The following is a 9,655-nucleotide window of genomic DNA, read 5'->3' on the forward strand; positions in this document are numbered from 1 at the left end:
GGGGGGGGGGAGGGCATCTAGCTAGCTAGTGCCAAGTGGTTAGGTCAACTAGATCTTGTAATGAATTTGGGCTAAGAGTAATTTGATCGGCGGAGTCAATAAATATCTGCTTTAAAATCGTTATTCATATTTATCTCAAGTTATTATTCTTTACAAATTTATACATTCTGAAAACAACTTCAAACAAATTTATTTGAAAGTTCCATTTTATACATTGTGTGGTTAATTGTAATGTCTCGATTGCCTTATTGATCTTGATATTATTGGAATAACTTCAGACATTTTGGTTGAGGTCAAGATATATAGTTGATCGAATTTCAGACATTTTTTAAGTACATAAAGCTTAAATAGTCTTATGGCATTTTTGTATATAAGAATAAGGGATCTCCAATTTTAAATATAATAGATCTGAAAAACGTAAAAAAATAAATTAGCCATAGTAAAGAAGAAACTAGCCATAATCTCATACACTTGATATTAAAGAAGCCACGTGAATATGGCTAATTAGTGATAATTTAGAGGGGACCTATACCTAAAGACGCATGGTTCAAAACATTTCACGGCAAGAAAGTTTATAATTATGATTTAAGATTTTTTGAAAAAAAATCAATGTATTAATATTTGGTTGATATGTAATTCAAATTGATTCTGGAAAATTTTTATCAGATATTTTTGAAAATTTTTTTTAAAAAAAGAAATTGGTATGTTATCTGTAGCTATAATAAATAAGATAAAATAATTTTGTTAGTCAATATATATAGTTGGGGTAAACTGTGCTCCTTCATTACAAAATTGATTCACATATATCATTATTCATAAATAGGGAAGCAGAGATTTTCTTAAAATGAAATTCAAATTTGTTATCGAACTTTGCAATAGATCCATATTTGCTTCTAAATTTTGTGAAATTATTTATATATTTTTTTCAATCAGACCTTCGTCTTTAGCATACCTTTAACTTGGCTTCGAATCACATTTATGCCCTTCCACTTTGGGTGTGCACAAGTAGACACTTAAACTTATATAAAGTTGAACAAATAGACACACATGTCCTACATGTCATTTTTTGTCCTATGTGGTGTCTTACGTGTATTGTGTCATGTAGGACTCATGTGTTTATTTATTTAAAAGTTGGATAGTTAAAGTGCATGTTTGTGCATTATGAAAGTTGGAGATCAAAGTTAAATTTGAAGCTAAGTTTAGGATCCAATATATGTATTATACCTTCTTTTTTATGTCAGCACATTTTGTCTTTATTATAAGAAAGACCAATGATCTTCAACCATTATGGTCCACCATATTGATTAGTACCGCACTAAATTGATTAAATTACAAATCGAGTCAAATTAAAAAAAATGTAATTAATGATTTTATTTGACTTAGTTTAATATTAAAAAAAGATTATACTTAAGTTGGTTTGATTTTAACTAAAAGAAGGCAACTCAAGATCATACTAATTCGACATTATATATTTAATTTGTAAAATTCATTTTATACATAAAAATATTTACTTTGATGTAATTTATAAGTATTTCTCATATTTTTTTCATAATTTTTATCTTTTAACATATGATTTCAATTTTTTTAGATTTATAATTTTGAATGGTCCAATAAAGGTTATAGTCCATAGATATAAGTAATAAGTCTAATAAAGCTCAAATCAAAATCAAATTAATACTAATTTAATTAAAAAAATCAACACTAACAATTACAATTATATTGAATATTTCTTCTTTAGTTTTACATTGGTTTAGATATTTATTTTTTCGTTAATATTTAATCATGTAATTAATATTTACTAAACTGATTGTACTTTAATTTAATTGACTGAGGCTGATAATTTCACTAACAAAAATTTAATTGTGAACACTAACATCTAACAATGACAATAATTACTACTCCCTCCGTTCAAAAAAATGACCTAGTTTGACTTGGAACGGAGTTTAAGAAATGAAAGAAGACTTTTTAATATTGTGATTTTAAATTAAAGTTATGTCAATTGTACCAAAATGTCATTTAATCTTGTGGTCTTACACATATCACGTGAAAAATTAAAGTTAAAGCGTTGCCAAAAAGAAAAGGGGTCATTCCTTTTGAAACAAACTAAAAAGAATATTGGCAACTATTCCTAGCAATTGTAGGTTTGGGGCCATACAATTCTCCCTAGCTCATTGAATTACATTGATACGTCTTTGACTTGTTACTTGTGATGGATATTGGCAATTATTCCTAGCAATGCCGTAGTTGTTTAAACTCCAACAATTTTATATATATATATATATATATATATAGTGTGTATCAATTGAAGTTCTAACGAAGGTGCAAAATTTAACATGGTAAGTTTGAAAAACAAACAATATAATTATAGGTATTGCATTTTAAAGAAGATGATATTGTTGTCACAAGAATGATACGCCCTTTATTCAAAGTTTAGGGTCAAATATGAGCTTTTTCTCTTGTAAAGAAAAAATATCACGGGTTAGAAAGATTTCTATGTTAAAACCCAAATTATTAACGACTAATATATTTTGGGCGAAATTCTAAATAATTAAAATATTTTATTTTTTCAATATTTAAATATGCAAAATGTGTCTTTACCATTTATGCCCAAATACTTTTTTATAAGATGAAGTTAGGTTGCTTCCTCAAAACTTATTAGATATTCATACTAAGACTCTCAATGTGCTTAACAGAGGAAGAAATATAGTATTGTATTAACTATATTTAACACATGATACAAATATATATATATACTTAAAATAACTATATTCATTGATACATTTGATATAATTCTTTGATATATTTGATAGAAAGTGAATATACAAGGAGCAAATACATAGTTGATGCAATTGTAATGGTTGAGATATTTGATAGAAAGTTAATACACAAAGGAATCAATACACTTGATTCAATTATATTCATTGATACACTAAATACAATGAGTACATAAAAAACTTATATGCTTAATTCAGTTATATACATTGATACAAATCAATTGTATTCATGATAATCTGATACACTATGTATTTATTAATTCTATCTCTTGACCTTTCTTTCCCAAAACTCACTGCTATAGATTTCTAATTAAACTCAATCTATAGCCATTTTTAAAAGAGCGTCAAGTTGATGAAAAGCTCAAAATTTTAAATTTAATATTAATATTTCAATTGTATTCATGATAATCTGATACACTATGTATTTGTTAATTCTATCTCTTGACCTTTCTTTCCCAAAACTCACAGCTATAGATTTCTAATTAAACTCAATCTATAGCCATTTTTAAAAGAAAAAATTTTAAATTTAATATTAATATTTTCTCATCACCTAAAGTGTCAAAAAAATGTAAGTGTCAAAAAATAATGTATGCGGTGAACGTGGATCGAACACGTGACCTTCAGATCTTCAGTCTGACGCTCTCCCAACTGAGCTATCCCCGCTTGTTGTTTATAAACTATACTTTTTCTGTATTTTACTTAACGAGTACATTAAACCGGACCGAACAGCTCAACCCGGTTACGCAAGCAACTAAAGTCTTTGTGTCAGGCCTTAAAATATTGATATTTGAGTTATGTGGTGATGAAAATTATTGTGAGAAACGTTCAATAATTTTTACTATTAATTTTAAAATTTGTTTATATTTAAGTTAATATGATTCATGCAAGATAAAATCTCTATGCTAACATTAATAAGTCTTGAAAATTACTTTAAAATTATCCCGATTGAAATGTCACTTATTGAAGAAGAAAAAAATAGATCTTAATTTCTCTTTCTATTTGTTGGTGGAGTGTTTGAGCAATACTATATAAAAACAACATTTAATAGCAATGAATATGCATATTATATAAAGAGCATTTGAGCCTCTACTTTTGTTTTCATTAGATCCAATATTGTCACAATAGGGTTTAGCATCATTTTACAGAAAATGCTAAGATATAATTATCACAGATAAATTATTTTATTTTAAAAATTACATGTCTAACTTTTTTATGATAAGCTACTATATGTAGTATTTTATTGGCGATCCAATGCATAAAATTCTCTTAAAATTTCTATTTTCTCATGTTTGGTTGACTTAAATAATGTTTGAAAAACGTTTTTTCAAATCAATTCATTTTCCTCAAATTTAAGAAATATATCTTTGATTACAAAATTAGAAAAAAACATTTTGCAAAACTCTATTTCACCCTATATTTTTTTCTTACCCTATCCATACCTTGTACCCGACCTTCCCTATCCAAAGAACCAAATTAAAACTTTTAAATTTACTTTTTTTTAAAAAAAATTTACTTTCACAAAAAATAGTTGTCAAATTATTCACTTTCCTACTTTTGACTAACAACCTTAACTCTTTTTATTGAGTCAAAAAATAGAAACTACTCTATTTACATACAAATATGTTACAAATGGTAGATGAGGATCATGCTTCTAGCTACCTCATTCACTTTGCTTCGTAACGTATGTCACATTCTTTTATAATTTACATCTTATATTAATTTTTTTAAAATAACTTATATATGTTGCATTCTTTTATAATTTACACTTTATATTAATTTTTTTAAAATAATTTTCACCATGATCTCCTTAATTCATTATAAATTTATAAAGATAACTCTTTCAATAATTTACAAAGGATAAAATAAGAAAGCGCAAAAATAAAATGTGTTTTACTCTTTTAGGCGTAATTCAATGGAAGTAAATCTTCATAAAATCTTACTCTATATATGTCTAAAAAGAAGTATGCACATTTCAATGAAAATGATACTTTTGTAAGAATAACTAAAATACACAATAAAGTCTTAATAATACTAAAATGTCTACCCAAATTTTTTTTATAAAGATGATATAGTTTGTCTTTACTCCGTACACTTTTAATAATCAATATTTTTTATCACTTATCGATTACATTATAATAAAAAAACAAGATTTGTAACGAAAGAATCCATCACAATATTACCAAAATTTCTAGTTTTTGACGGATTAGTGACCAATTCTCGGTTATCACGTATTAGCTTGTCTTAAAAAAATTATGATGGAATAATATTATGGATTAATAATAGAATAAATAACAGAAATTTCACCTTTAAGTTCTTTTATTACTATTATTCCTTAGTTTTACAAATTCCCAAAATCCCTCATTTTCATGCATCAGATTAATATATCAGTGCATCAAATTAATGTATCTTGCGCATCAGATTAATGTATCTCGCACATTAGATTAGTATATCATGTATAAAATATAAATCAGATTAGTGTGTCATGTATAAAATGTAATGTATCTTACTTAACGATTAATTTATCTCACGCATCAGATTAATGTATCAAAGCTTATATTATTGTATCAGTTTGAGGGATCTCTGTAATCATAAACTTATAAGGGACAAATGGTAATTTTACCTTAAAGTATGTGATTATTGTCCTTTGCCCATAATATAATTAAGTTAATAATTTAAGTCCAATAAATATGGATTTAATCAAAGTCCAAATTAATTGATTTGAGCTACAATAGATGAGTCCAATTTGCTAAGTCCATCGTCATCTCATCGTAGAGACTTATTTTAGTGTCACGTGACAAATGATGTGGCATGTATGAGAGAGATATGCCCATTCGAAGTTGAGTTGTCTAGATAAGTAAAGTCAAAATCGAATTTTAGCAGGGTATAATGCTCTTTTCACTACCCAATTAAATTAGCTTTTATCCGAGGTGAGTTTTCAATCAGCAGACTTTCACCACAACTGTCGGAGAATTGGTTTACTCGTAAGAACGATCAAGATCAAGACCATCAGATTCAAAAACAAACTCGAAGCCCTTGAGGGCTTGAATTCAAGTAAAAATCAATATCAAGATAAACTCAAGTTCAAATTCATTAAAGGTTCAAGATCAAGTTTGAAGGCCTTGAATTCAATTAAAACTCAAGAGCAAGATAAAGTTCAAGTTCAAGTTCATCAAAGATTCAATAAAGTTCAAGTTTAAGTTCATCAAAGATTCAAGAACAAACTCCAAAGCCTTTGAACCCAAGATCAAGTTCAAAGACAAATTTAAGAATATCAAGCTCAAGAGCCCTTGAATTATATATGAAAAGATGAATCAGAGAAATCATAGAGACTATAACATTCATATTCTAAAATCAATAAAATGATTGTTGTTTTACTTTTCAGCTCTTAATTATTTTTTTCTCAACATGAATTTTATCGTCTACAAATAACATTAGCAACTCTTCAAACACATATAGGCAAAACCTCTATGTTGACATTAAAAAGTTTTGATTCTTTGAAAATTCCTCCCAAATGAAACAACACTTATTTAAGAGGACAAACAAATTTCAATTTGTCTTTCTATTTTTTGTTGGATTCAAGTTGAGCACTAGATAGGAATACTTTGTTGAAGGCCTCAGTTAAAACTACATTTGTAGTACTATATAACCACCATCAATAATTAGGTTCAAACCACTCACATATTTAGAATCATCACTTGCCAAATACAACACTCCATTTACTACATCTTGTTCATCCAATAAAACTCTTTTCAAATTTCCTGCTTCACCAAACCATTTGTATACAATTTCTCTCCGAGCTATTTCGAACGTCTTCAATTAACTCTTATTTCGTATTTCCCTAATTCGACTCCAACATTCTTTGAGAGTCTCAAAAGTGCATTCTTTGACGTTGTATAGGTATGTGGTGAATCAATATGAGACTCTGTCACCATACTTGTTGCGAATATAATGGAAGCTTTTGTTTTGGTCGATATCATCACTCTAGCAGCATGTTTCGCGCATAAAAATGAGTCAACAACGTTACATCAAACACATTCTTAATTACATCGTAATCTACATCTAGGATGCTTGAAATCGGCTTACCTGCTATACCAGCATTACTAAACATTATGTCAAGCTTACCAAATCTAGCAATTGTTGCATCTAACGCGTTTTGAATGTCAGATTCAATCGCAACATTTCTATGTACAAACATTATGTGTTCTGTGCCGATTTTATACACTAATGAATTTCCTAGATCGTCTTGAATATCTGTAATTGTAACATTTACACCATGTTGAACAAAAAGTCTAGTTGTGGCTGCTCCTATTCCACCTTACCTTCAAGCCTATAAAAATAAGTTAAAATATAGATTAGTATTATCATTGTTATTATTATTACTATCATTTTTAAAGCATAAATTAAAGTAAATAATAAATAAAATAAAGAAAGGAAATAATTATCGGATCTCTCAAATGCAATTTTCCATCCGATTGATATTTTGATATATGATACTGAGATAATAAAATTATTTTATATGTTATAATAGGTGTTTTTTATTTTTAAAATTACTCATCCAACTTTTTATAGTAAGATAACTATATTTAGATACCTTATTGGTGATCTGATAACACAGAACTCTTACACTTTCCGTTTGTATACTTCAAATTAAGGCAAATTTTACATATATTAGTTTATCTTACCTAATATAATATATATATGATTCATTTTCAATCCAATTGATTTTTTTTACAAAAAAATTGTCGAATTATTCACTTTTGACTAACACCCTTAACTCTTTCGGCTAAGTTAAAAATTAAGAATCTTGTTTAACATTGTTGTTAGGAGCTCAGAAACATTTATTTTGAGAAAATATATAAAAATTTTTTGAAAAATTAGGTGTTTGGCAAACTTGTAAAACTACTTCTAAATGGAAACACAAGTAGTTTTTCTGCTAGTGGAAAGAAGCGGAAAATTATTTTTATCAAGACTAAAATGTCTTCTTCATATATATACCAATATATCATTTATTATTTAATTAACATATCTCATACGTTTGTTTTATAAATTCTATTCAATAATTTTATTTTTTGTTTTTAATAAATTTTATATTTTATTTTACGTTTATGTGGGGGTGTTCATGACCAGGTTGGTTCGGGTTTTTCAATATCAAACCAAACTATTTGTGTCGGATTTTTGAATTTATAAACCAAGCCAAACCAATAAAACTCGGGTTTTTCAACTTCGGGTTTTTTCGGATTTATGAATTTTTTCGATAAAGTATTCGTACAAACATATAATTTACTTGTACTTCAAATATTTCTTTAGGACTAAAATGCAACTATCTAAGTTATTTCTCAAGAAAATAACAAAAAATATAATATGATTAATGACATTAAAATATCCAACAAAAAATAATAATAAAATAGCGTGAAATAGATCTTGCAAATTAATAAGTCATAATGAAATTGATCATAATTTAAAGTACTAAATCATGCTAAAATAAGTTTAGTAACTATTAGTTACATGACTAAATATTAAAATAAAGTAAAATTAGATCATGTATTTAATTGTCTAGATCTATGTAGAACTAAAAAACAAATATTCAATATTATTGTCATTCTTAGTGTTGAATTGATTTTCTTTTTACATTAGTATTAATTTGATTTTTGTTTAAACTTTATTACAATTACCAACATGTATGGACTATAATCTTATTCGATCATTAAGAATTCTAACTTCCAAACATGAAATAAATATATTAAAAGACAAAAATTATGAAAAAGTATAAGAGATATTTAAAATTATATCAAAGTAAGTATTTTTACGTATAAAATAAAATTTTAAATTATATATATAATGTCGGGTTGGTTTGGTCTCGATTTGGTTTTTTTTAGTTGAAATCAAACCAGCCCAAATATAGTCGGGGGTTTTTTTCCAACACAAATCAAATCACTAGTCGGATTTTTTTCTTGGTTTGACTCGATTTGCAGTTTGATTCCGTTTTCGATTCGGTTATGTACACATATTAAAATTTTATTTTCCCATTGATGTTCCGGCATTCCAAATTGAGATATATAATAAAATTATCTATATGTGTCAATTTAGGTTTTAGGCCTAACTCACGCCCCAAAGCTAGCTCAAAGGGAAGAGGATTGTCAAGCCTGATAAAGAGTTCACCCATCTCATTAACCATCGATGTGAGACTTTTGTCATTCTTTAACATCTCACATCACGCCCAGTGTTTAGCATCTGGTGCGTGGACAATTTTGATTTATGTGGGCCCCAACATCGGGTGAGACGGGCCCTGCTCTGATACCATGTTAAATTAGATGTTAGGCCTAACTCACACATCAAAAGTTAGCTCAAAGGGAGAAGGATTGTCCAAGCCTTATAAGGAGTCCACTAATCTCATTAACCATCGATGTGAGACTTTTGTCATTCTTTAACAATATGTGTTATAACTATTAAATTGTTTTATTTTAAAATTTTCATGTCTTACTTTTTTATGATAAGTGTCTATTTACATACAAATATGTTAGCAATGGTGGATGAGGATCATACTTCTAGCTACATCATTCGGAGTAATTTGTAATTTTCTTCATAAAGATTCAATAAAGTTCAAGTTCATCAAAAATTCAAGAACAAGCTTCATAGTGTAGACACGTAATTTTGACCGAATTTAAAAGTTTAACACCAATTTTTAGAGCATAAATAATTTTATCAATCTAAATTAAATATATTTTATTATTGTCATTAAGTTTATTTAAAAGATATAAGAATAAACAACATAAATATAATTTTTATTAGATAAGTTTATTTTGATTGTTAAAAAATAAAAAATAAAAAAAATTATTATAATAATATATATATATATATATATATATATATATATGTGTGTG

The 9,655-nt window shown here is 27.0% G+C and overlaps 1 non-coding gene and 1 pseudogene across 1 annotated transcript; both read right to left on the bottom strand.

Annotated features, from left to right (window-relative positions):
- Positions 1 to 3,364: 3,364 nt before the first annotated feature.
- Positions 3,365 to 3,437, bottom strand: TRNAF-GAA. The gene has a single exon. It is a non-coding gene; the product is annotated as a tRNA-Phe (tRNA).
- A 2,896-nt stretch (positions 3,438 to 6,333) lies between these two features.
- LOC107006559 lies at positions 6,334 to 7,080 on the bottom strand (annotated as a pseudogene).
- Between the last annotated feature and the right edge of the window lie 2,575 nt (positions 7,081 to 9,655).

Source organism: Solanum pennellii, chromosome 12 (genome assembly GCF_001406875.1).
Source record: "Solanum pennellii chromosome 12, SPENNV200".
Classification (NCBI taxonomy): Eukaryota; Viridiplantae; Streptophyta; class Magnoliopsida; order Solanales; family Solanaceae; genus Solanum; species Solanum pennellii.